Here is a 26157-nt window from a genome sequence, read left to right as displayed (position 1 = left end):
AGGGGGCAGATGTTCACCCTTGGTCAGTCCCCAAAACAGTGGAAAGAGTGCCTGTGACATTATTTTCGCTTTTGGACCTTAATAAGGTGAAACTCCATCTTAACTCCTCCTCCACATTTACTGGATTGGTTGAACAGTGCAGAGGAGAACCTCCCCAACAGTTTTTGTCTTCTCGTCAAGACCAGTATGTTGTAGGCTAGGAGATCTAGTTTCAGGCGTTTCTTTTACGCCTGCTACTTTAGGTTACCCATGAAATGACACCATATATATTATAGATTCTACAAACCCCTACTCCCAATCGCACTTTTACATTTACAAGAATTGTTGTTTCACTATAAGCCCAATATTGTCAACATACCAGTCTGAACATTGTCTTTTTCAATAGTGGTCTTAAAATAATGTTTTTCGATAAATTCCTTATAAGCACAATACAAATCAACATTTATTAAAATGTTATATCTTTTGATTATTCACCTTGCACTGTTTTGAAGTGCCGACTTTTATTTTGAAGGTTTCCTCATTACAAGAAAAAATCGTGACGTCATCGTCAGTGCTGCTAGCAGAATAGTTCGTGCTAATTAACGGTTGTCTGGGTCCATTTAACTTTTGTTTCTTATCACTTTATTTCACCCAGATGCAATATTTATTGTTTGTACTGTAGTCATATTTTGTTGGTTTATTGCTCGCTAATGTTTGTTGGCTGACTGGCTTCGTCCCGATCCAGGTGAAGATGAAGCGCTGCGATGCCCTCTGATTTTATATCCCTCAGCTCGGATCTCGACCTTAATTCCCCAAATCCCTTTACTCTAAAGGTAAGAATTATACGAATGTTATGCCTTGTGGCATAGATGCAGTTGAACAGTTTTCCTATTGTTTTGGACTATGACTGATTAACGGGTAGATGGCTAGATAACGTTAGCTAGTTGGCTGGCTAGATAACGTTAGCTAGCTAACGTTAGTACTGTTCGTTGGCTATCTAAAGTATGCAGAGAGCTGATGCGCGATAGCTAGTTAGCTAATGTGTGCATGATGGACAAACTATAGGGAGCAACTAGCATCTAACATTAGCTAAGCAGCAGGAGGCGTGTTGTGTTATTGTTTTCCCTCGGGGCAGTCGTTGTGGTTCGGTCCCATGACTATGGGCGCGTGATATCTAAACGATTTCTAAGGCTAGGTTCAAGTTGTATAGCAACAAACTTCTCCTCGATGTATTGTTGAATGTGTCACGATGGTTTAGCTAGTTGGCTACATTAGCCACCAGGCTCCATTGCCATGGCTCGGTAAACCAAATGCTGAGAATCAGACTAGACCAGTTGGCAAGCATTTAGGCGCGTAACAGGTTAAAACCAGGTCATCTGCCTGGTGTGGAACGCGTGAAAGTGCCCCCCTTTTCGTTGTGCTTACAACTGTGTGTGTTTGTGGTTTTACTATCCATGTGGGGACCAGAAGTCCTCACAAGGATAGTTAAACAAGGAACATTCGGACAAGAGGGGAAATGTCGCAGGTCCCCAAAAGGAAAAATGCGGCTTAAGGGTTAGGGGTAATAGGATTTTGAATGGGAATCAATTGTTTGGTCACATATGTTACAGTAAATAGCTAATTGGCAGGCCTTGTCAAAAGTTAAGTTAAGGTATGTTCAGAAATCAGACTATTCATTATTATATTTAACATGATAGCTAGTTATATTATCAATATGATCTACTTACCTAATTGTATTGGTTTGAATAACATCTAGTCCCCATATTGAAACAATGTAACCCCTTTTCACTCTGAATAACAAAAGTGAAGTGCATTTTATTCTTGTTATAGTAGTAAGATAAATGTGAAGCTTGACCTACAAACCGGTTTCATAGAACCGTCTAATGTCCAAGCCTAACTGTATCTTGTGTGTCTGATTAGGCTACTTTGCCAGCTGATGTGGTGGGTGCTGACTGAGTTATAACGGATGCAAGGCTGCTCTTGTGATAACAGCTATGAACAGGCTTCATTTTCCCTCTCACTGCTCAGCCCACTCCTCCCTCCAGTCCAGCTGTGTCCGGAAGTGATCAAAGCCTGGGAGGTTCCAGTCAAAATACCTTCTACAGGTGCAAGATAAGACTGGCATGCGTTGATAGTGGTGTCAATTCCTCAGCATAACTTAAAAAAATAAACAGAATTATAGACGCACTGCTGTCTTGGTGCTTGAGGTCTGCTAGTGGTTTTGAACCTCTCGTCTTATTCCTTATTGGCTAGTCATCTAGGCCTAGATAGGGGCTTGCAGCGAAGGAATGCTACTGTGTGTTTTGACTTCTGTTTTCTGATGTAGGCCTAAAGCAATGTTTTTTTTCTTCTTCTGAATTCTGAAAACTCTCTTTCCCCACAATCTACAGATGCCCTGTATATGGACTAGCCTACCTGCTGATACAATGGTTCAGACACATCTGTCCAGACCCTGTGTGTGGTACACAATACGCAGTATATTAAAGGCCCTGCCATGCTAACATGAGCTAGCCATATGGTGCTGCTGTTGAATGTGATGAGGAGTGTGTAGCTTATTTATATGACAGTAATTGGCTAAGGAGAATTCACAAATAGTTGTTTACTGTAGGTAGATTGGTTACATCTTATTTCCTTAACTGGTGGCCCATGGGCCGACTTTGGCCCGGGTGGTTTTATTTGACCTCCCAAGTTTAATGAGTACAAAATATAAAAATGATTTATTTATTTTCATTGTTGGACATGAGACCGTAAAAACACTAGGAAATCAGCTCGAAGTGATTTTAATTTAGCAATCTGTTCCCATGTATTCTCACGCATAATAGACGTGATGGGATACAAATGTAACCAAGGTTTGAAATGATTGTTTTTGTCGTATTATATCTGTTTGGGCTTCTTGCGGTCAATTTGCAGTTTACAAATTATTTGTAATTATCTTCGGGCCCCCGACCATCCGCTCAAAAAACAATCAGCCCGTGGATAGACTGGATCTAGGCTATGCTATCCATGACCTAGGCAGCCTATTGTATTTCAATGTCTGGCCTTGTATTCGGGTAGGATCTTTGTCTTTTAATCTCATAGAACCAGACGTGTGTCTAAATATTGCACACAAGCTGTAGCTGTGAACTCTGGCGTGCATGATTACCTATGAGTTAAATATGCATGTTAGAAGACTGGGCATTGCTAGAGACTGGTGGATTTTGGCGTCCAGCTTGTGGGCTGGCAGTTGTAACAAACACATTTCGGTGTCATCAAAGCAAAGGGCCAGCTGCAAGAAAGAAAAAATAGTCTGACCGTTGGCTTGGCACAACTTCAAAGCTAGTGTAATGTGAGCAGTGTGTGTAGCCAGCCGACAGAAAAGTATGTGGTGAGGTAATCGGATTGTAGTGGGGAAGTATGCAAGACTTGGCTGACTTGTAGGCCTTGGCTAATAAAAGAGAATTGTTATAATCTAGGCCTATTGCTGTGCTCTTCCCCCCACATTGACCTATCGCTATATCAAAATCTGCACAAATCACAATCTTTCTGTTGATTTCATTCGCTTCATGCAAACATTATGGGGCTTTTGCAAATGTCTAATTTCCATAGCAAATTAGCAGACCCCAGCTAGTATGGAGAACTAGAAGGAGAGAAATACTGTGGTATGGGGAAGCGAGTGAGTTTAGTGCCGAGGCGATGCGTTTTGGTGGAGTGTAGTCTACCTCCAACCATCAGTAGGTATCAGTCGGTACTTGTAAAAATGTCCATTCTTTCATGCGTAACTTGTACCTATGGATATTTTTACAAGTATCGACTGACACCGATTCAATGTAGTCGGAGGTAGGCTACACTCTGCGAAACTCATGGCCACCGGGAATGATGGAGTTGAGAATTGTTGGTTAAGGTAGGACTAGCCTAAGCCTTTTGGTTTGGTCACTATGCTGCTGGGGTTGACTCATTAAAGGCAGATCAGATGACTGCTTGCTAGGCTACATATGCTAGATGGATACGCTGCATATCCACAGCAGATTTATCTGTCAGAGTGTTGATGAGCTATGTTTCTTAGCAACCAGGCGACCTCTCACTCTTAGTGGTGTTTGGTGCACTTTTAAACCCCCTGATTTCTCTCCTCATCCTCCTCTTCCTCACCAGAGTCTGTGTATGACCTCCTCCTAAGGAGCTCCAGCTGCAGTCGTCCTCCTCCCAGACAGACACACCCACCATGAGCCAGAAGAGTGGGGAGAGGCCGGACCGCCCCCTTCTGCATCCCTGGCCTCAGGTAAGCCCCTCACTCTCAACCCACCAGTCTCACCTAGGATCAGATTACTCTCCTCATAACCTCACCTAGATCATTAGTAGGCAGAACATTAGGCTGACCTTAGATCAGTGTCTAGGGAACAACTCTCCACCCTTCCTGCTGAGTGCCTAGTGGTGGGTGCTAGGTGTGAGAGAGTGGGAATAAATATAGTTAAAAAAGTGAATGAGCACGGCCTTGGTCTATATATTCCTAAAGTCATATTAGGCTACACTACTGTTGCCTGTAATCTGTCACTCTAGAGTCTATAATCAAAATATAATTAACTGTTTTGTTTTCATTCGTTTGATTGTTCAATGTTTTCATCTCTCTTACTTAGAGAGATGTAAATTAATTAAACCCATCACTAGAGACTGTATTTACCGTCAGTTTCTATTGTTAGTTTTATTCTCAGATGGTGGGAAGAGGTGAAAACAGCAGGTTATAATTAGCAAAGCAATTATCTTGTCCTTTTAGCACTTCTGAATTAGCACGCCTGTCTGGATCTGAACTGCCCTGTCTGCTATAGCCTTTCTGTGTTGAATTGGCACGCCTGTCTGCTATAGCCTTTCTGTGTTGAATTAGCACGCCTGTCTGCTATAGCCTTTCTGTGTTGAATTGGCACGCCTGTCTGGATCTGAAACTGCCTGTCTGCTATAGCCTTTCTGTGTTGAATTAGCACGCCTGTCTGCTATAGCCTTTCTGTGTTGAATTAGCACGCCTGTCTGCTATAGCCTTTCTGTGTTGAATTAGCACGCCTGTCTGTATCTAAACTGCCTGTCTGCTATAGCCTTTCTGTGTTGAATTAGCACGCCTGTCTGGTTCTAAACTGCCTGTCTGCTATAGCCTTTCTGTGTTGAATTAGCACGCCTGTCTAGATCTGAACTGCCTGTCTGCTATAGCCTTTCTGTGAACAAGATAAGGATCTGAACTGCCTGTCTGCTATAGCCTTTCTGTGAACAAGATAAGATGACACGCACAAACACACTAAGTCATGTAGACTAGCATAAAGAAATATCTCGAGATCAGAAACGAATGACGTGCTAGTGTCACTTCAGTGAATGGGGTATTAAAACAGAACGTGAAATGGTTTTGAAAATGGCAGAGTACTCATACCCTAGACTAGTAGACCACTTCCTTTTATCACAGGAAGCTGACTGAACTTGGTAGTCTTGTGGCTGCTGTCATTGTGCACAGTAAACCCGAAATAGGTATAAGTTGACCATAATCACTGATACAGGCTTTGATATATTCTTAACCCCCTTATTGGTTACTGTTAGGATTGGAGTGTAGGGTAGCCTGTCCCAGATCTATATGTGTTTTAGCCAACTCCTCTGACTCTCGTTCTCATGCCTTACATGTGCCAGGCTAGGGTAATCTGATCCTAGATCTGTGGTTACAGGCATCTTCTACCTCAAGCTCAGTTTTAGTGCGATGACAGGTCCCAAGCTATCTTTTCACACCAAACATATCTGCCACAGCTGTACTGAAGCATTACAAATCTATGAAGAGACAACTTAAAAAGTTATATCCTCGCAACAGTATTTCATTGATTCAGTTTGCGGATTGCCAGGAAGTTGAGTCATGACCGATCAGCTCTTGTTGCTCATTGGCTGTCTCATTTGTATTGCAGGAAGTTTCCTCCCTCTGAGGCAGGGGGTGGCTGCATATAAAATGGCCTGCAGGTCACTGCTCCATAGGTCAGAGCCTTGTTTATTCTGTTGCCATGGCTACGCTCAGTCCAAACCCAATCCTCCAATTGGCATGTTCAGACCATTGTATAGGCCTAATACTGTATGCACAAACTGCTCTAGCCTCCCTCTACATTTAATTTGGCACCGCATCTTTAGTTAGCAAATTTGTCTGTTAAGAGGAAAGTCTGACTGACCAGATTTTGCTGTTTTTTTGTTTCTGGCAATGTGTATGCAACAATTTACGAAGCATGCCGTTGATTTTAAAGAGCAAGTTGTAGTAGGAATAAACATTCCAATGGGGGAAACATGGGGCCTATTTGTACCATTCTCAACTTTAACTTCAGAAAATTTGACCAACACCAGAGAGCTCTGGCATGCACAGTAAGGGAATGTAGCCACACACAAAACATCTTCAAATCAATTTAGAGTTGGGAAGAAGGACATTTCTAGTTAAATCATGGTCAAATGAAGCTGTTTGAATGGGACTGCTAGCCTGCCCTGTATTGGCATCTGTACTAACAATGCCATCTTCCACTCTCCAGATGCCACCTCCTCCACCTCCAGCCCCTTCTCCATCCTCCTCTCAAGACATGGGGAGACCCCTGCGCACTGGCCCCAGACCCAGCACAGCCCCCCTCTACCTCAGCCATGGAACAGCCCCAGCCCCCTCCTCCTCCACCATCCCAGCAGTGCCCCTAGAGAGGGTTCTGGAGACCCAGGGGGATCAGAGATGCAGGGGGTAGAGGGAGCTCTGTCTACCCTTGGAGGGGGAGGCTGCAGTGGAACCAGCTCTGGAACAGGAGGAGGAGACCCAGGAGCAGGGGGGTGGGAGCCCAGCAGCCCCAGAACACCCCCTCTAAGCGGAGGCCAGTGCTGAGCATCTCCCCCTCCAGAGGACCTATTTGATGACAGCAGTATGTCCTGCCAGGAGGATCCAGCCCCGGCCGGGTCCAGCAGGGCCAGACTCAGAACACAGCAGCAGCATCTGGGCCGACGACTCAGCCTCCAACTTCAGCCTGATCAGCTCCAGCTCCTACAACGACAACACAGAGGTCCCCCAATCCCGTAAACGCACCCCCGCCAGCGGCCTTCGGCCCAAGCCTGCACCCCAGAGGACAGCATGGACGTGTTTGATGCAGACAGTGCCAAGGCCCCACACTTTGTCCTGTCTCAGCTGGGCCCAGACAAGGCCAGCCCCAAGCCCAGGTAGGTTGCATAGTGTGTGTATCTATCTATCTCTCTCTCAGCAAAAAAAGAAACGTCCCTTTTTCAGGACCCTGTCTTTCAAGGTAATTTGTAAAAATACTAATAACTGAACGGCTCTTCATTGTAAAGGCTTTAAACACTGTTTCCCATGCTTGTTCAATGAACCATAAACAATTAATGAACATGCACCTGTGGAATGGTCATTAAGATACTAACAGCTTACAGACGGTAGGCAATTATGGTCACACTTCTGAAAACTTAGGACACTAAAGAGGCCTTTCTACTGACTGAAAAACACCAAAAGAAAGATGCCCAGGGTCACTGATCTGTGTGAACGTGCCTTAGTCATGCTGCAAGGAGGCATGAGGACTGCAGATGTGGCCAGGGGCACGCCTAAGACAGGGAGACATGACGGACAGCTGATCGTCCTCGCAGTGGCAGACCACGTGAACAACACCTGCACAGGATCGGCACATCCGAACATCACAGCTGAGGGACAGGTACAGAATGGCAACAACAACTGCCTGAGTTACACCAGGAACGCACAATCCCTCCATCAGTGCTCAGACTGTCCGCAATAGGCTGAGAGAGGCTGGACTGAGGGGCTTGTAGGCCTGTTGTAAGGCAGGTCCTCAGCAGACATCACTGGCAACAACGTCGCCTATGGGCACAAACCGACCGTCGCTGGACCTGACAGGACTGGCAAAAAGTGCTCTTCACTGAAGAGTCGCGGTTTTGTCTCACCAGGAGTGGTGGTCGGATTCACGTTTATTGTCGAAGGAATGAGCGTTACACCGAGGCCTGTACACTGGGGCGGCATCGATTTGGAGGTGGTCCATTATGGTCTGGGGCATTGTGTCACAGCATCATCGGACTGAGCTTGTTGTCATTGCAGGCAATCTCAACGCTGTGCTTACAGGAAGACATCCTCCTCCCCTCTTGTGGTACCCTTCCTGCAGGCTCATCTTGACGTGACCCTCCAGCACGGCCAGGCACGACTCCAACACCATCATTCCATTTGCTGATGACACAACACTGATCAACAACGAGACAGCCTACAGGGAGGAGGTCAAGACAAAGGAGATGATTGTGGACTACAGGGAAAAGAGGACCGAGCATGATTCATTCTCATCAACAGGGCTGCAGTGTTGCAGGTTGAGAGCTTCAAGTTCCTTGGTGTCCATATCAACAACAAACTAACATGGTACAAGCACACCATCACAGTCGTGAAGCGGGCACGACAAAACCTATTCCCCCTCAGGAGACTGAAAAGATTTGGCATGGGTCCTCAGATCCTGAAGGATTACTATATCCTATCCCAGGTATTCCTTAAAGAGGTGGGGTTTCAGGTGTCTACGGAAGGTGGTGATTGACTCCGCTGTCCTGGCGTCGTGAGGGAGCTTGTTCCACCATTGGGGTGCCAGAGCAGCGAACAGTTTTGACTGGGCTGAGCGGGAACTGTGCTTCCGCGAGAGGTAGGGGGAGGCGAGCAGGCCAGAGGTGGATGAATGCAGTGCCCTTGTTTGGGTGGGCCGGATCAGGCCTGAAGGTACGGAGGTGCCGTTCCCCTCACAGCTCCGTAGGCAAGCACATGGTCTTGTAGCAGATCCGAGCTTCAACTGGAAGCCAGTGGAGTGTGCGGAGGAGCGGGTTGACGTGAGAGAACTTGGGGAAGGTTAACACCAGACGGGCTGCGGTGTTCTGGATGAGTTGTAGGGGTTTAATGGCACAGGCAGGGAAGCCCCGCCAACAGGGAGTTGCAGGGAATCCAGATGGGAGATGACAAGTGCCTGGATTAGGACCTGCGCCGCTTCCTGTGTAAGGCAGGGTCGACTCTGCGAATGTTGCTATAGCACGAACCTACAGGATCGGGTCACCGCCTTGATGTTAGCGGAGAACGACAGGGCAATGTAAATGTAAAATTGTTAGACTCAGCCACCCTAGTCATAGACTGTTCTTTCTGCTTCCCACATGGCAAGTGGTACCGAGCGCCAAGTCTAGGTCCAAGAGGCTTCTAAACTGCGTCTATCCCCAAGCCATAAGACTCCTGAACATCTAGTCAAATGGCTACCCAGACTATTCACATTGCCCCTACCTTCTCCACACCACTGCCACTCTGTTGTCATCTATGCATAGTCACTTGAATTAACATGTACATACTACCCTAACTAACGGACAGTGCGGTTTTTGGTACCGCATTGTCGGTTGGGGCGCTCGTAAGTAAGCATTTCACTGTAAGGTCTACACCTGTTGTATTCGGCGATGTGACTAATAAAATTTGATTTGACAATGCCACCAGCCATACTGCTCGTTCTGTCGTTATTTCCTGCAAGACAGGAATGTCAGTGTTCTGCCATGGCCGCGAAGAGCCCGGATCTCAATCCCATTGAGCACTTCTAGGACCTGTTGGATCGGAGGGTAAGGGCTAGGGCCATTTCCCCCAGAAATGCCCGGGAACTTGCAGGTGCCTTGGTGGAAGAGTGGGGTAACATCTCACAGCAAGAACTGGCAAATCTGGTGCAGTCCATGAGGAGGAGATGCACTGCAGTACTTAGTATCTGGTTGACCACCAGCTGTATTGACTGTTACTTTTGATCACACCTTTGTTCAGGGATACATTATTCCATTTCTGTTAGTCACATGTCTGTGAACTTGTTCAGTTTATGTCTGTTATATGTTATGTTCATACAAATATGTATACATTAGAGGTCACCTATTTATGATTTTTCAACGCCGATACCGATTATTGAGGGCCAAAAAAGCCAATACCGATTAATCGGCGTTTTACATTTTTTAATTATTATTATTTGTATTTATTTTTTTGTAATGACAATTACTACAATACTGAATGAACACTTATTTTAACTCAATATAATACATAAATAAAATCAATTTAGCATCAAATAAATAATGAAACATATTCTATTTGGTTTAAATAATGCAAAACAAAGTGTTGGAGAAGAAAGTAAAAGTGCAATATGTGCCATGTAAAAAGCTAATGTTTAAGTTCCTTGCTCAGAACATGGGAACATATGAAAGCTAGTGGTTCCTTTTAACATGAGTCTTCAATATTCCCAGGTAAGAAGTTTTAGGTTGAAGTTATTATAGGAATTATAGAACTATTTCTCTCTATACTGATTTGTATTTCATATACCTTTGACTATTGGATGTTCTTATAAGCACTTTAGTATTGCCAGTGTAACAGTAAGCTTCCGTCCCTCTCCTCGCTCCTACCTGGGCTCAAACCAGGAACACATCGACAACAGCCACCCTCGAAGCAGCGTTACCCATGCAGAGCAAGGGGAACAACTACTCCAAGTCTCAGAGCGAGTGACGTTTGAAACGCTATTAGCGTGCACCGGGCTAACTAGCTAGCCATTTGACATCGGTTACACCAGCCTAATCTTGGGAGTTGATAGGCTTGAAGGGGTAGGTACAATTTGTGGAACGTTCCAACAGGGAATCTGTTCCAAAAAACGTAAAGTAAAAGGTTGCCAACCAACAATGCATACAAAGTAGCAACGCATACAAACCTAGCTAACTAGCTGCTGAATAGGCATCAACTCACCACGTAGCTTATTCTTAATGTTTGTCCATAGGCAAACAGACATGTGAGGACAGACAGTTTTTGGAATAAACGTGATGAGTGAAAACGCAATGAAATAGACCACTCCCTACCGGGTATCTTATTCTAGCCGCTATACAACCTTGTATGCGTTGTTTTTTGGAAACCTTGTTATTTACGAAGTTTTTGGAAAAGATTCCTGTTGGAACGTTCACAAATTATACCCACCAGGTTGAAGTCATAAACAGCGCAATGCTTGAAGCACAGCGAAGGGCTGTTTGAATGAATGCTTACGAGCGCTGCTGCCTACCACCACTCAGTCAGACTGCTCTATGAAATCATAGACTTAATTATAATATAATAAAACACAGAAATACGAGCCTTAGGTCATTAATATGGTCGAATCCGAAACTATCATCCCGAAAACAAACGTTTTTTTTTTCTTTCAGTGACATATGGAACCGTTCCGTATTTTATCTAACGGGTGGCTAAGTCTAAATATTCCTGTTAGGCATTGATGTTTATGGTTAGGTACATTGGTGCAACGACGGTACTTTTTTCGCAAGAATGCGCTTGTTAAATCACCACCCGTTTGTGAGTAGGCTGCGGATTCAATGAAAGTTAACGGCACCGCTCGATTATATGCAACGCAGGACACGTTAGATAAACTAGTAATATCATCAACCATGTGTAGTTAACTAGTACTATGTTAAGATTGATAGTTTTTTTATAAGTCTAATGATAGCTAGCAACTTACCTTTGCTTCTTGCTTCCCTGCTACAGGTAGTCAGCCTGTTAATCCTTGTGGAGTGCAATGTAAGGCAGGTGGTTAGAGCGTTGGACTGGTAACCGAAGGTTGCAAAAACAAATCCCCCCCTGAACAAGTCAGTTAACCCCGCTTTCTAGGCCATCGTTGTAAATAAGAATGTGTTTTTAATCTGACTTGCCTAGTTAAATAAAGGTGTAAAAAAAAAAATATATATATATATATATATATATATATAAAATAAAAAATATATGTAAAAAAAAAAAATCGGCAAATCGTTGACCAAAAATACCGATTTGTTATGAAAACTTGAAATCGCCTAATTAATGACCATTCCGATTAATCGGTCCGACCTCTAGGTACACATATTAAGTTTGCTGAAAATAAACGCAGTTGACAGTGAGAGGACGCTTTCTTTTTTGCTGAGTTTATATAGTACCAGTCAAGTTTGAATACACCTACTCATTCCATGGTTTTTCTTTATTTTTACTATTTTGTACATTGGAGAATAGACATCAAAAGTAAGAAAACACATTTGGAATCATGTAGTAACCAAAAGTGTTAAGACAAAGCTGTCATCAAGGCAAAGTAGCCACCCTTTGCCTTGATGACAGCTTTGAACAGTCTTCACTCTGCGGTCCAACTCATCTCAATTGGTTGGGTGATTGTGAGGCCAGGTCATCTGATGCAGCGCTCCATCACCCTCCTTGGTCAAATAGCCCTTACCCAGCCTGGAGGTGTGTCCAGTCTTGGAATTGTATCAACTGCTACCCAAAGCTTTTTACTTGTTACATATTGTTAAATGCACTAAAGAGGAACAATGAGTACATATGTTCATCCCCAGAATCTTTTCACGTGTCTATTTTCAAAGGATAAAGCTAAGAGCATTAACAACTTCATAGTTAAGAACATTAACAATAAGGGAAGAACATTTTAACTTATTCTACAAGAACCATTATCACTCGCTAAAAATACAACCTTATGGAACAATCCTTCGGCTAGGTTTTCAGAATTCACCAATTAAATTGGTCCACATGGAAAACTAAAGCCATATAAAACCGGAAATGACGTGGACATTTATTTCCATGACAGAATTAAAGTGTTAAGGTCTCTGAGTGGCGCAGTGGTATAGGCACTGCATCGCGGTGCTAGCTCGCACACTAGAGATCCTGGTTTGTGTACAGGCGCAACAGGGAGACCCATGTGGTGGCGGACAATTGGCCTAGTGTCGTTGGGGAGGCTTTGGCCGTCAGGGATGTTCTTGTCCTGTGGCGGGTCGGGCACAATGCACGCTGACACGGTTGCCAGTTGTACGGTGTTTCCTCCGATACATTGGTGCGGCTGGCTTCCAGGTTAAGTGGGCGTTGTGTCAAGGCAGGCGGATCGGCTGGGTTGTGTTTCGAGGACAGACGGTTCTCGACCTTTGCCTCTCCCCGAGTCCGTACGGGAGTTTCAGCAATGGGACAAGACCGTAACTACCAATTGGATACCATGAAATTGGGGAGAAAAAGGGGTAAAATAAAAATATTTTGGACTGAACAAAAATATAAATGCAACATGTAAAGTGTTGGTCCTGTGGGGAAAAAAAGGAAAAAAATAAGCTGATCCCAGAAATGTTCCATACGCACAAAAAGCGTGTTTCTCAAATGTTTTGTTTACACCCCTGTTAGTGAGCATTTCTCCTTTGCCAAGATAATCCATCCACCTGACAGGGGTGACTATTTGGCCCCAGAGTCAAGAAGCTGATTAAACAGCATGATCATTACACAGGTGCACCTTGTGCTGGGGAGAATAGAAGGCCACTCCCTAAAATGTTATGTTTTGTCACAACACAATGACACAGATGTCACAAGTTTTGAGGGAGCGTGCAATTGGCATGCTGACTGCAGGAATGTCCACCAGAGCTGTTGCCAGATAATTTTGTTAATTTCTCTACCATAAGTTGCCTCCAACATCATTTTAGAGAATTTGGCAGTGTCTCCAACTGGCCTCACAACCGCAGACCATATGTAACCACACCAGCCCAGGACCTTCACATCCGGCTTCTTCACCTGCGGGATCGTCTGAGACCAGCCACCCGGAGAGCTGATGTAACTGTGGGTTTGTACAAACTGTCAGAAACCATCTCAGGGAAGCTCATTTGAGTGCTCGTTGTCTCACCAGGTTCTTGACCTGACTGCAGTTCGGCGTTGTAACCTGACTTCAGTGGGCAAATGCTTACCCGGTCAGCCCACTGGCATGCTGAAGAAGTTTGCTCTTAACAGATAAATCCCGGTTTCAACTGTACCGGGCAGATGGCAGAACAGTGTATGGTGTGTGGATGAGCCCCATGGTGGGGTTATGGTTTGGGCAGGCATAAGTTACGGACAACCAAAACAATTGCATTTTATTGATGGCAATTTGAATGCAAGAGATACATCCATCACCATGTTTCAGCATGATAATGCAACGGCTCCATTAGAAGAGTGGGATAACATTCCACAGGCCTCAATCAACAGCCTGATCAACTATGCCAAGGAGATGTCGCACTGCAGCTGAAGCAAATGGTGGTCCCACCAGACAGACATGTTTTCGGATCCATACCCTACTTGTGTTTATTTGTTTTTAAGGCATCTGTGACCAACATATATATCTATGTTCCCAGTCATGGAAACCCATAGATTAGGGTCTAATGAATTTATTTGTGTTGTGTGTTCTCCAGTTCTCTGGAGGCTGGGTGCCTGCTTGAAGCGGATGTCTTCTGTCAGGTCAGTACCCCGAGAAGAGCAGGGCAAGGAGCTGAAGATCCTGTTGCAGCCAGAGACCCAGCACCGGGCGCTACCTGACCCGAGGGCAGCCGCGGCTCTGTCAAAGACCGCACCCAACAGGGCTTTCCCACGGTCAAGGTGAGACGGCTTTCTTTTTCCAACCAATTTAAAATAAACTGTATTAGTCATTAGGTTGATTTGTGTGTTAAGCTGTGTTGCACTCTCAACTCTACTCACCGTCTTCTCTCAGTTGAGGCGTCAGTGAGCCGGTGGTGCTGCAGGTGTTTGTAGCCAGTGACACAGGCAGAGTGAAGCCTCATGGGTTCACCAGCCTGCAGGGTGACAGGCCGCAATACCAAAGCCTGCAAGAGTGGACATCGAGGGAACCACTGTCATAGAGGTCCCTCTGGAGCCCAGCAACGCCATGTCACTAGCGCTAAGGGGACTCATTCATTGAGTTAATGAAAATAGATGCGTTGTTGAAATATCAGTGTGTATACTGTGTGTTTGTTTCACCATCTGAACATTTTGTAACGTTGAATCTTGACAGGGTTGACTGTGTGGGGATCCTGAGCTGCGTAACCGGACGTGGAGGCTCATTGGGGTTGCCGGGTCCAAGAAGAAGAGCACCCGGGCCAGGCTGGCCTTTAGAGTCAACATCCCCCATGCTGATGGGGTCTGTCCTTCCCTGCAGACCACTTCCTCACCCATCCTCTGCAGTGAGTCAACTACCACCATATTCATACAAACACAAATAACTATTGGTTATCCAGAGTATAAAGTACATTTGGATGTATATGTGCTTGTTTGATGTTCATTCAATGCAGTGTGTTCATGTCAGGCTGAAACAAAAGCTGGCACACCACGTAGCTCCAATAGTAGGGTTTTGTGGACCGCAATTATTCATACTCTGCTGTGTTCCTTCCCCAGCCCAGCCAGCGGGGGTGCCAGAGATCCTGAAGAAGAGTCTCCACAGCTGTTCAGTGAGAGGAGGAGAGGAGCTCTTCATCATAGGGAAGAACTTCCTCAAAGGAACCAAGGTCTTATTCCAGAGAACCCAGCAGGTACCAGCACTAACCTGCCTGCCTTCTTCCTTTCTTTCCTGTCCTCTTTTTCCCTTTCCTCATATCCCTTTCTTCCTCTGTTTGTGGTGTCTGTAATGTCTCCCTCATTGAGTGGCTTTAAAATATATATATATATATATATATATAGATAAAACATTGATTCTTTCAGATGATAATTCGTGGCAGGCTGAGGCAGAGATTGACATGGAGCTGTTCCATCAGGTAGCCCATTGATATCATTGCATGAGAGATGCATCGGATCATGAGCTGACTTTGTCCTAATCCTAATGATGATGTTGTAGTTTCCTCTAGAATCATGTGATAGTGAAGGTTCCTCCCTACCACAACCTGTCTGTCTCCCTCTCCTGTCTCTGGGGCGTCTACATCATGACCAATGCCGGGAGGTCACACGACGTACAGCCCTTCACATATACCCCAGACTCAGGTGTGCCCTGCTAAGAAAGGAGTGATGACGGGGTTCACTAAGGCCCTCTATGGAATACAATGTGTGTGTTTCTCTCTGGTTAACCTGCTTTTTGTTCTGTCTCACACCAGAGCACTCCCTGGACATGTCTGTGAAGACCGAGGGGTCTTCTCTGGCTAAGGCCTGCATCTTCCAGACCAGATCAAGTCTCTGGCCTCTGACCCTGCCCAGTCTGCTGGTGAACTGGTCAAACGACAGGAGGTCACCCCATGGAGGTCTCCAGCAATAACCCATCCACAGCACTCTTCAAGGTAGGAGCAATATACCGGTCATGTTTATCCCAGGATCCTTGTATCCTCGTGGCCAAAAGTTTTGAGAATGACACAAATATAAATTTCCACAGTCTGCCTCAGTTTGCATGTACTCCAGAATGTTATGAAGAGTGATCAGATGAATTGCAAAGTCCTCTTTGCCATGCAAATGAAATGAATCCCCAAAAATGTCCACTATATTTCAGCCCTGCACCAAAGGGACCAGCTGACATCATGTCAGTGATTCTCTCGATTAACACAGGTGCGGAAGTGTTGACAAGGCTGGAGATCACGCTGTCATGCTGATTGAGTTTGAGTAACAGACTGGAAGCTTCAAAAGGAGGGTGGCGCTTGGAATCATTGTTCTCCTCTGTCAGCCATGGTTACCTGCAAGGAAACACGTGCAATCACGTCATCATTGCTTTGCACAAAAGGGCTACACAGGCAAAGGATATTGCTGCCAGTAAGATTGCACCTAAATCAACCATTTATCGGCTCATCAAGAACTTCAAGGAGAGCAGTTCAATTGTTGTAGGAAGGGAGGCTTCAGGCGCCCAAGAAAGTCCAGCAAGAGCCAGGCCCATCTCCTAAAGTTGATTCAGCTTGGGATCGGGCACCACCAGTACAGAGAGCTTGCTCAGGAATGGCAGCAGGCAGGTGTGAGTGCATCTGCACACACAGTGGGCGAGGACTTTTGGAGGATGGCCTGGTGTCAAGAAGGCAGCAAAGAAGCCACTTCTCTCCAGGAAAAACATCAGGGACAGATTTATCTTCTGCAAAAGGTACAGGGATTGCTGAGGACTGGGGTAAAGTTATTTTTTCTGATGAATCCCTTTCCGATTGTTTGGGGCATCCGGAAAAAAAGCTTGTCCAGAGAAGACAAGGTGAGCGCTACCATCAGTCCTGTGTCATGCCAACAACAGTAAAGCATCCTGAGACCATTCATGTGTGGGGTTGCTTCTCAGCCAAGGGAGTGGGCTCACTCACAAGTTTGCCTAAGAACACAGCCATGAATAAAGAATGGTACCAACATCCTCCGAGAGCAACTTCTCCCAACCATCAGGAACAGTTTGGTGACGAACAATGCCTTTTCAGCATGATGGAGCACCTTGCCATAAGGCAAAAGTGATAACCAAGTGGCTCGGAAAACAAAAACATCGATATTTTGGGTCCATGGCCAGGAAACTCCCCAGACCTTAATCCCATTGAGAACTTGTGGTCAATCCCTCAACAGGCGGGTGGACAAACAAAACCCACAAACTCAAGCATTGATTATGCAAGAATGGGCTGCCGTCAGTCAGGATGTGGCCCAGAAGTTAATTGACAGCATGCCAGGGCGGATTGCAGAGGTCTTGAAAAAGAAGGGTCAACACTGCAAATATTGACTCTTTGCATCAACTTCATGAATTGTCAATAAAAGCCTTTGACACTTATGAAATGCTTTAATTATACTTCAGTATTCCATAGTAACATCTGAGAAAAATATTTGCGTCATTCTCAAAACTTTTGGCCACGACTGTACATTTTGTATCAGATGGTTTGGCTGGGACGTCACTCTTTAGTTGTATCAATAAAAGAAGACATCGGGATCCAGAGTCATTGGGCAAATTGTAGGGAAGTGTGCAGATTCTAGAAAATATTTAATTCCTCTCTTTTTGTCTCCTTCCCTTTAGCTTCGTCCTGACACCTCGTCTCGGTCAGCAAACCCTGGAGCTGAGCTCCAGCACCCCTTCTAGCACTCAGTCCTTCCCCAGCCCCAGCCTCTCAGCCTGGGGAGGTTGACTTCAGTCCCCGGTCTTCCCCCTCCCTGGAGCCCCTCTGCACCATCCAGAAGCAGGACTCGCCCCAACCACCTCCTTCCCGTCTCCAGCGACAACACCACCTCCCCCTGTCCCTCCAGAGGTACCCCAGCAGTTCCTCCGGGACCCCAGGAGAGCCTGCCTCAAGATTCCTCCAACCCAGTGAGGTGGGTGGTAGTGGACATGTCCCCAGTGGCACCCCACTCCCAGCCCCAGCTCCCCTGTTCCCCCAGGACGGGGGTGGCCCAGCTGAGAGGGCAGTAAGGGAGCTCCAGGCAGGGGGAAGCAACCTGGTACAACAGGTTATGGAGGCAGCAGTGGCTCAACAGCAGCTCAACTCAGTGCTGTCACAGTCCCACGCCCTCCACTGACTCACTGCAGCAACACGTACAGGACACCATGAACAGCCTGAGACTGGGGGAGCTTGAGGGCTCTCCTAGCCACACAACACCTACAGATGCAACAACAGCAGATCCTTGGCAACATGCATCAACAGCAGCAGCAGTTACATCAACAGCAAGTCCTTGGCAACATACAGCTACAACAGCAATTATTATTACAGCCACAGGATCAACAACTGCAGCAACAGATACTGGGTAACCTACAACAACATCAACAGTTTCAACAGCAGCAGCAGGTACTTGGCAACATACAGCTACATGATCATCAACAACTTCAGCAGCAGCACCAAGTACTGGACAACCTACAACAACAAAACCAAGCACTAGGCAACCTGCAACAGCACCAGCTACATCAACAACAGTTACAGCAGCAGCTCCAGACTGAGTTCCTCCAGCCCCAGATCCACTCCTCATCTCAGCCCCAGCAGCAGCCTGTGTCTCCTCCGAGCAGACTGGGGAGCTGCTCACCATCCAGACCTCCAGCTTCCCCCAGGAGCCCCCTCCCACTCCTCTCCTCCCCAGCAGCTCTTCCAGTCCCCAGGCCTCTGCTTCGGAGACCTCCAGCCCCCAGCACCAGGCAGCCCTGCTACAGAACACTCTGACTGTGCTGACCAGTGGTAACCTCAGTCCAGGGCCGCGAGGCCACAGGGTCCACACTGTTCCTTTCTCCCAACACTCTCTCTAACCAGGGTAGTCAACAGCAGCTAGCGTTCCTGTCCTCCATGGAGACTTCAACCTGTGAGCCCCAGACCATGTCAATGTTCCAGGCCCAGCAGCAGCAGAGCACCCCCATGGACCAGCAGCAGTCCCTTCAGCAGACACAACTACAGCAAACCCAGCAGCTTCCCATGGCTCAGCAGAGCTCCTTGTTCCAGACTCAGCCCCTCTGCCCCCCAGCCAGCACCCTCAGGCTCAGCCCACCGGCCTCCCTCCTCTGCAACGCCTCCCTCAAACCCCAGGCTCTGCCCCAGCCTCCTCTTTAGGCTGTACCCAGGCCCAGGTCCATGGGAAGCAACAGCACCCCTTGCCCCCAGGACACCCCTGCTTCCCTCTTGTTCTCCCAGCCCACCATGGTGGGGTCAGGGTAGAGGTGGCCCAGACGGACCCAGTGGAGCCCTTGTTATTCCAGGACCAGAGCTCCTCTGTAGGGGGGACCCCGCCTCAGAAATACCCCTCCGCAGGGTCTGTTCACAGGGGCAGCAACCTGGCAGGTGGGCTCCAGCTCAGTCAGTGGCCCTCCCAGCCAGCAGGTGGAGCTGTTCCCACAGGGTTCTCTTTCTGGTCTGCAGGGCGCATGGCCACACAGGAACTAGGGAAACCAGGCTGCAGCAGGGGAAACTATCTTCGTAATGCAGAGTGGGCTGGGGGTTGTGGACTGCAGAGTACCACATCCTCCCTTAGTAAGAGACCCCCAGAGCAGCTGTTCCAGACGGAGTGGTGGGAACGTTGGCCAGCCAGGAGGACAACCCAACCTGTTTGTGTTTGGCCTCCAGGACGGTGAGACTGCTTTACCTGACAGGATCAGTACTCCGCATGCACAATAGTAAAGGAATATTTACTTACTTGATATATAACCCCTTGATACATTTCAGAGTGTTTGTGGCATCCTTCTCTTTCTCCTCAGATTCCTCCCAGCTGATGACGTCCTCTGGTCCTACAATGTCTGCCCAGAGCCAGCCCCCAGAACCACAACCCTTTGCAGGCCAGCCACATACAGCCTCTCATGGACCCAAACATGGGCGAGACCACCACACCCATGCAGACTAATCCACAGACACCCATGCAGACTAATCTACAGACACCCATGCAGACTAATCTACAGACACCCATGCAGACTAATCTACAGACACCCATGCAGACTAATCTACAAAACGCCATGAGGAGCTTAGAAAATGCCTTGCAGGCCAACATACAGACCCCAATGCAGACCAACATACAGACTGCAATGCAGACCAACATACAGACTACCATAGAAACAACCCCCATGCAGACTACAACCTCAGACCCCAGCAGACCAACCTCCAGACCCCCATGAGCACCGCCCAGAACATGGAGAAGATAGAGGACCTGCTGGAGAGCCTACAGGAGCAGTGATCTTTACTCTGACCACCGATACACTGATGGGGTTCTAGTAACTTCTGCCCACTCTTTGAACCCCAGACTGGGCCAGGTTGTGTCTGCTGCTTACATCAACCCCTACAAGCAACACAGATATGGATAATGGGGGCAGAGAGATGTCTGGCCATGCTATGAACCTCCTAAGAACATGAAGTAATGAAGACGTTTTAAAGATTTGATCAGATGTGCTCGCGTACCCCTAGCTCATATTTTGATGAGTGTCTGTACATGCATTCATAGACAGAGACGGCTGGGCAGGCGTCGCTATGAGAATTGGTTGAGTGACTACTCCTCTTGCTGGAACAGAGGACAGTAACTCCTGTATCCATCAGTCTCACTCCATGCAGTGGTTCTTCATTTCATACTATACTGTGTTATTGATGGCCTAACGGGGGAGGGAGATCGGAGAAAGAGCAGGAGAGGGATACAGAAAGCTGGAGCAAAAGAGAGTGACGGATGGTAGATGGATTGAGATTTGAAAGCGAGAGAGTGAAAGAGAAGGGCAGCCAGATGAAGGCAATCTGCTGTGTTCGGAGTGTACAGCACAGCTTCAGTCATATCACAGCAGTCTGTATCTGGCCAACATATCTCATCTCTTCTTTTGGCACTTCCCATTGGTTTGTATTTAGTTGCGATATTAGACACACAGGCTTTCTCCATTGTAATGCTTAGTTAGCTTATGTTCTGCAAACTTGTGTTTGTGGGGGGGATTTTAGAAATTGGATTGGAAGCATTTCCGTATATTGTGAATGGAAGATGCTTTCTACTGGGGAAAGTGATGTTGAGGTGTGGTGTTATAAACACTAAGCACTTTATAAACTGTCTTGTGTGACCAGCCAAACTTACAGTATCCATCCAAGAGGCTCCTGGGGTTAGAGCATATGTACTTGTTTACTTCCATTTAAATGGAATCATTTGTAATGCTTTTGTCAAGGTATAAGTTTAACACATTAGCCCATGTGTATTTACACACATTTTCACCATATTTTTGGAGTAATAATTTAGATTTTCTAAAGATGTTTTTGTCTTAGTGTTGAATTCACCCGAAGCCTATTTATACCAAGTGATCCAGCCGGTGTCTGTCTGTCAATTCAGTCGGACCTCCCATAGTGAGTATGCAGTCTTCGTTTGATGTGTGTGTGTAACTAGGTCCTGTTCGTAGGTTGCATATCTCTGCCCCCACAAACATATTTCTATTTTAGTCCACACATTGTGTGTACACATACGAGTGGGTGTGTTCATTTTTCTAAAGGAGTTACAGGCATATTACGCAATCTGTAGCCTACACCTTACTGTGTACTGTAACAATTCATGCTAACTTAACAGACTGTGTTTTACCTTTGTCTTGTGTGTGGTGTGGTTGTAGTTTTAGGTTGGTTTCTGGTTCAATGTACTGACAGATGTTGAACTAGTACTGCCAGTGTCAGGGCAGAGCTGTGCGAAGATAGACACGCAGTACTTCTCCCATGCAACGCCACAGGGACCACGCATCACAAAGGCTGTTCCAATATCCACACGAGCATACCTTTCCTGTGAACTTCCACATGTATGCTATGCCTGTAGGGGCATTGGAACATGTGCTTAAAATCTTTACTTTGGCTGTTTAGACAGGCAACTCAATTCTGATCTTTTTCCACTAATTGATCTTTTGACATCAGATCTTTTCTGTGCTGATGTGATTGGTCAAGAGACCAACTGGGTGAAAAAATATCAATTGGGCTGCCTATTAAACACAGCCATGAGAGAGCCATTCTGCATGTTATCTATGGTGCTATGTGCAGATGTGATGGACACTTCAATGCCATGTTTATACTAATATTTTATACTCATATCAACAGAACGAATATTAATCTTGTGGTTCAGTCTAATTGTGTTTCTATAGTGATGGCTGTGAACAGGCAGCGTGAGGGGTGTGTATCTGGACTTACTGAAAACATATGTTCTGTTCAAAACATCCTAATGTTTGTTTACTCATTTGTACTTTTTTTACTCATTTTAACTCATGCAGCTTTCACTTGGATATTAACATTTGTGTTTTTGTACAAATATTTTTAAATTACATTTGTAAGGTACTCTCCCAACAGTTTTTGCCTCTTCTGTCATTTTCATGCAAATGAATATGCATTTGAACCCATGTTGCTCTACCCTGCTTTAGATGAAAGGTATACTGTTATTCCATATCCAATAAGCAGTAGTCTGTTTTGACATATTGACAAACAGATGGAATGACCACTTTTAAGTTGTTGCTCAGATCCCTATAGGCTCATGTAGGCATTTGACCTTTTTCATATTTTATCATTCTGTCCTGAGAAAGTATGTCTACTCCATTTTAAATGTCATTTAGAAATCTTCTTACCCATGAGTCCGATTACATGATTTTCTGATGTATGCAGTACAGTATATAATTGTTAAAACATTGGACGAACTCCAGTGTACAATTAGGTGTGTATACTACCAGATGTCTTCATGTAGAACTCTGGCCAACAGTAGTAAACTCATTCTAAGCTAACCATACGCTTTGAAATGGACACTATTCCAGCATAGAAATGAGTTATTTATTCCCACAGATGATGTATGCTATTTTGAACACAATTTGGTTTCACCTATCCAAAATGTCAGTTTGTCCTAAACACAATAGATGATCACATCTCTAAATACTGACGCTCAAGCCTCCTATTTCAATGGGGGATTTTCAAGAGCACATATTGTGGAATAGTAATGCCATACAAATAGATGAAGCCAACCTCCGAGTATCTCCCTCTCTGTGTGATGAATGTAGCTTTACCTCAGTGGTAAATCTGTTAGTACTGGACCAATTCTACTGTTTTTAGAGGAAATATTTGAGGTATCCTAATATTGACCCTTTGGTACCGATGGATGTGTGGAAATACATTTATTTTGTGGGTCTAATGTCTGGTTTCATGTTCCAAGGCCTACTGTCACACTCACTTCGATGTATCTATTGTTAACTGTTTGAATTCATCACCATTCATCTGAAAATACTAGCTAAAAATGTTCACTTTGAAGTGGAAAAATAGCACACACATGGTCTTCATCCACAAATCAGTTGTCATTATCTCATGCGAATATGAATATCCATGTTGAAATGTGAGATAGGGGTGATCAGTTGTGAAGTTCTGTGTGCCTTGAAAAAACCATCAGTGTAGTATGTTTACCAGATTCCCTTTGTCGTGAGTCAAGACTGCACCTCTCTGTCTAATGTTCTATCTCTAGATGAACTCCTGACAAGTCATCTCTTCAGTCTAGATAGTGTCAGTGATCTGCTTTTAGTTCCATGACCACCTTAACCAATGCGGTGTGATTTAATGCATCCATCCCTGGTTGCAATACTACAAATGTGATCACCTTCACTCTTGGAACTGCTGTGCAGCTTAACACGAAACTGAATACATGTTTGTTTCTATCCTAATTTCAGGACTGATGAGATTCATAGTTGTGGAGATGGAAAAGGAAGGTGATTGTTCTGATTGTCGCACGTGGCTTGTCAGTGTTGCTGTGAAGAGCTGGACATGAGATCAAAAGGAGAAGTGATAAGACTTCTATTGCCAACAGAGTGAGCTGTGTTTTGTGTTATCAGTTTCACCTATCAACTGCTTGTAGAGCTTCATCTATTCAGACAATGCGTCAGAACTTACCCTCTGTTTTGTCATACATATGAAATGTATTTTTGTGATATTTCTCATTCTGCTGCTACATGATGAGTAAATAAAGATGAAGGTCTTTGCTTCAACTGTTTTCTTCTGGGTCAATGGTGGCTGGATATTAAAATGTATTCAATTTAGTGATCTTAGTTGAACTTTATGTATTTTTTTTTTAAATCAAATACAAGATGTAGGGACATAAGTAGGCCTAATAGTTCTACATTTTAACGAAGTAGCTGCACAAGTATACAAAACATTTGACATGTGTTACAAAACAATACATCAGAAATGGATATTTGAACTTGAGGTGAATTTCAGTCATGTCATTTCCATCGGCTCCAACAGGTTCATTTGATCACTGCTGAGGCTCCTGGCTCGTTGTAGCAAAGGGTTTCTTCCAATCCAGTCACTCTGCAGAGAGAAAAAGAAATGGTCTTTGACATGCCTTTTTTACTAGGCTAGTTATTGATGAATACATTTTTTGGGGTTGAGTGATTTGAAAATTATTTTCAACTGCAAACAAAATGTTGAACCTTCTCCAACATACTGAGCCAATTGACACATTGTATTTCATAATTTTGTTAGAGGAAAATGTCATGTTGAGGGTTCTTGAATAGCTTTACCTTAAAATGCAATGTTTTATATATTAAGGATTTGATGTAGTTGTAAACAACTGGTTAGTGTCCACCCTGAGATCGGAGGCTTGGCACTCAGCATTAAGGAGACAGATTGGGGGTAAGGCCCTGCAATAGACTAGCGCCCTGTCCGGGGGGTGTACTTGTACATCAAACTGCCTCACGCTACAGCAACGGGAGATGGGCTCCGGCTCGCAGAAGCCAAGTCTCGCACAAGCATGTTTTATTTAAACCCCAAAAATTAACTCATGCATTTTTGTGGTTGATTAATTCATTACATCAGTTTGGGCAGTCTACATTGTGGACCCTTCAGTAGAGCTGAGAACAATTTCACTCCTTATTCTCCTGGATCATTCCCATTCAGATCCAGCAGCTACATGCGCGAGGGGGTTGACTTCACAGCTGAAGCCAGAGAAGCAAAGCCTTCCTCTGTGATTGCACAGTGCCAAAGCCTGCAGAGGAGAAGAGAGAAGCACCTCACTATCATAACTCAATGCAGTTGGAAATTTGTTTAGCATGGGTGGAGAATAGTCAGAGTATGCAGAAAATTATGCGTAAGGGGGGCTGTGAAACACTTCATTAAGTAGATTCATGTTTAGTTGTGACAGTACATTTCTAGAGATACAACTGCTTAACTACTGTAAGTATCTAATTTAAAAACACACAAGGCATGATATTCAGTGACTCAGATAATGTATTATCTTTAGTAAGGTAATGAATGTAGATTAGTGATTAATCTGCTGTACAAAAGATACAACATGATCAGACTATGTTCATATTGATAACAAGCTGATGTATACAGAAATGCTTGATCCAGTTATACAGTTGTATTTGTGTGAAAGTTCAACAGGTGGAAATAGCACTTCATTAAGCAGATGCACATTATTCATGTTTAGTTGATAATATTAACTTCAGTATCTCCAGCTGACAGACTGGATGCTCCAGTACAGCAGAGAGCAGCTTCACTCCTGAGACTCCTGGGTTATTGCAGCTGAGGTCCAGCTCTCTCAGGTGGGAGGGGTTTGACCTCAGATCCTTCCTCTGTAAGACCACAGTCTGATAGTCTGCAGATATAAAGAGATGGTATTATATCTATCAGCTTGAGTCATTGTAGAACACATACATATTTCATTAATTAATGTGGGTGTGTGGCATGAGCAGGCAGTGAACAACAATGTATTTTACACTGATAGTAAAATATCAAAACAGGCTTTTACATAAAAATATTTTGTGCCAAATATATTTTATGTAAAGGATGATATCTAGTGAAAAAAAACATTTTGGACAATATTCAAAACGGAAATGTTTACAATTAGTTTCCCTGCTCACTTCAGCGTTGCCAGTTTACAGCGTGGATCATCCAGTAGAGTAGAGAGCTGCATCACTCCTGAGTCTCCTGGTTTGTTGTTGCTGAGGTCCAGCTCTCAGGTGGGAGCCGGGGTTGACCTCAGAGCTGCATCACTCCTGAGTCTCCTGGTTTGTTGTTGTGGATGAGGTCCAGCTCTCTGGTGGGAGC

General features: G+C 45.1%; 1 long non-coding RNA gene and 1 pseudogene across 1 annotated transcript; one reads left to right on the top strand and one right to left on the bottom strand.

The window, feature by feature from the left end:
* Nucleotides 1-533: 533 nt before the first annotated feature.
* LOC123728118 (nuclear factor of activated T-cells 5-like) lies at nt 534-20346 on the top strand (annotated as a pseudogene).
* Nucleotides 20347-24209: 3863 nt separating this feature from the next.
* LOC123728125 (uncharacterized) lies at nt 24210-26075 on the bottom strand. The gene is made up of 4 exons (XR_006759958.1): nt 25971-26075; nt 25552-25705; nt 24920-25093; nt 24210-24417 (listed from the first exon to the last, which is right to left on the bottom strand). It is a non-coding gene; the product is annotated as an uncharacterized lncRNA (long non-coding RNA).
* Between the last annotated feature and the right edge of the window lie 82 nt (nt 26076-26157).

The sequence above is a fragment of the Salmo salar genome, chromosome ssa17 (genome assembly GCF_905237065.1).
Source record: "Salmo salar chromosome ssa17, Ssal_v3.1, whole genome shotgun sequence".
Taxonomy (NCBI): Eukaryota; Metazoa; Chordata; class Actinopteri; order Salmoniformes; family Salmonidae; genus Salmo; species Salmo salar.
The sequence above is the reverse complement of the archived record's forward strand: the minus strand, read 5'-3'. Positions and strand labels throughout refer to the sequence as shown.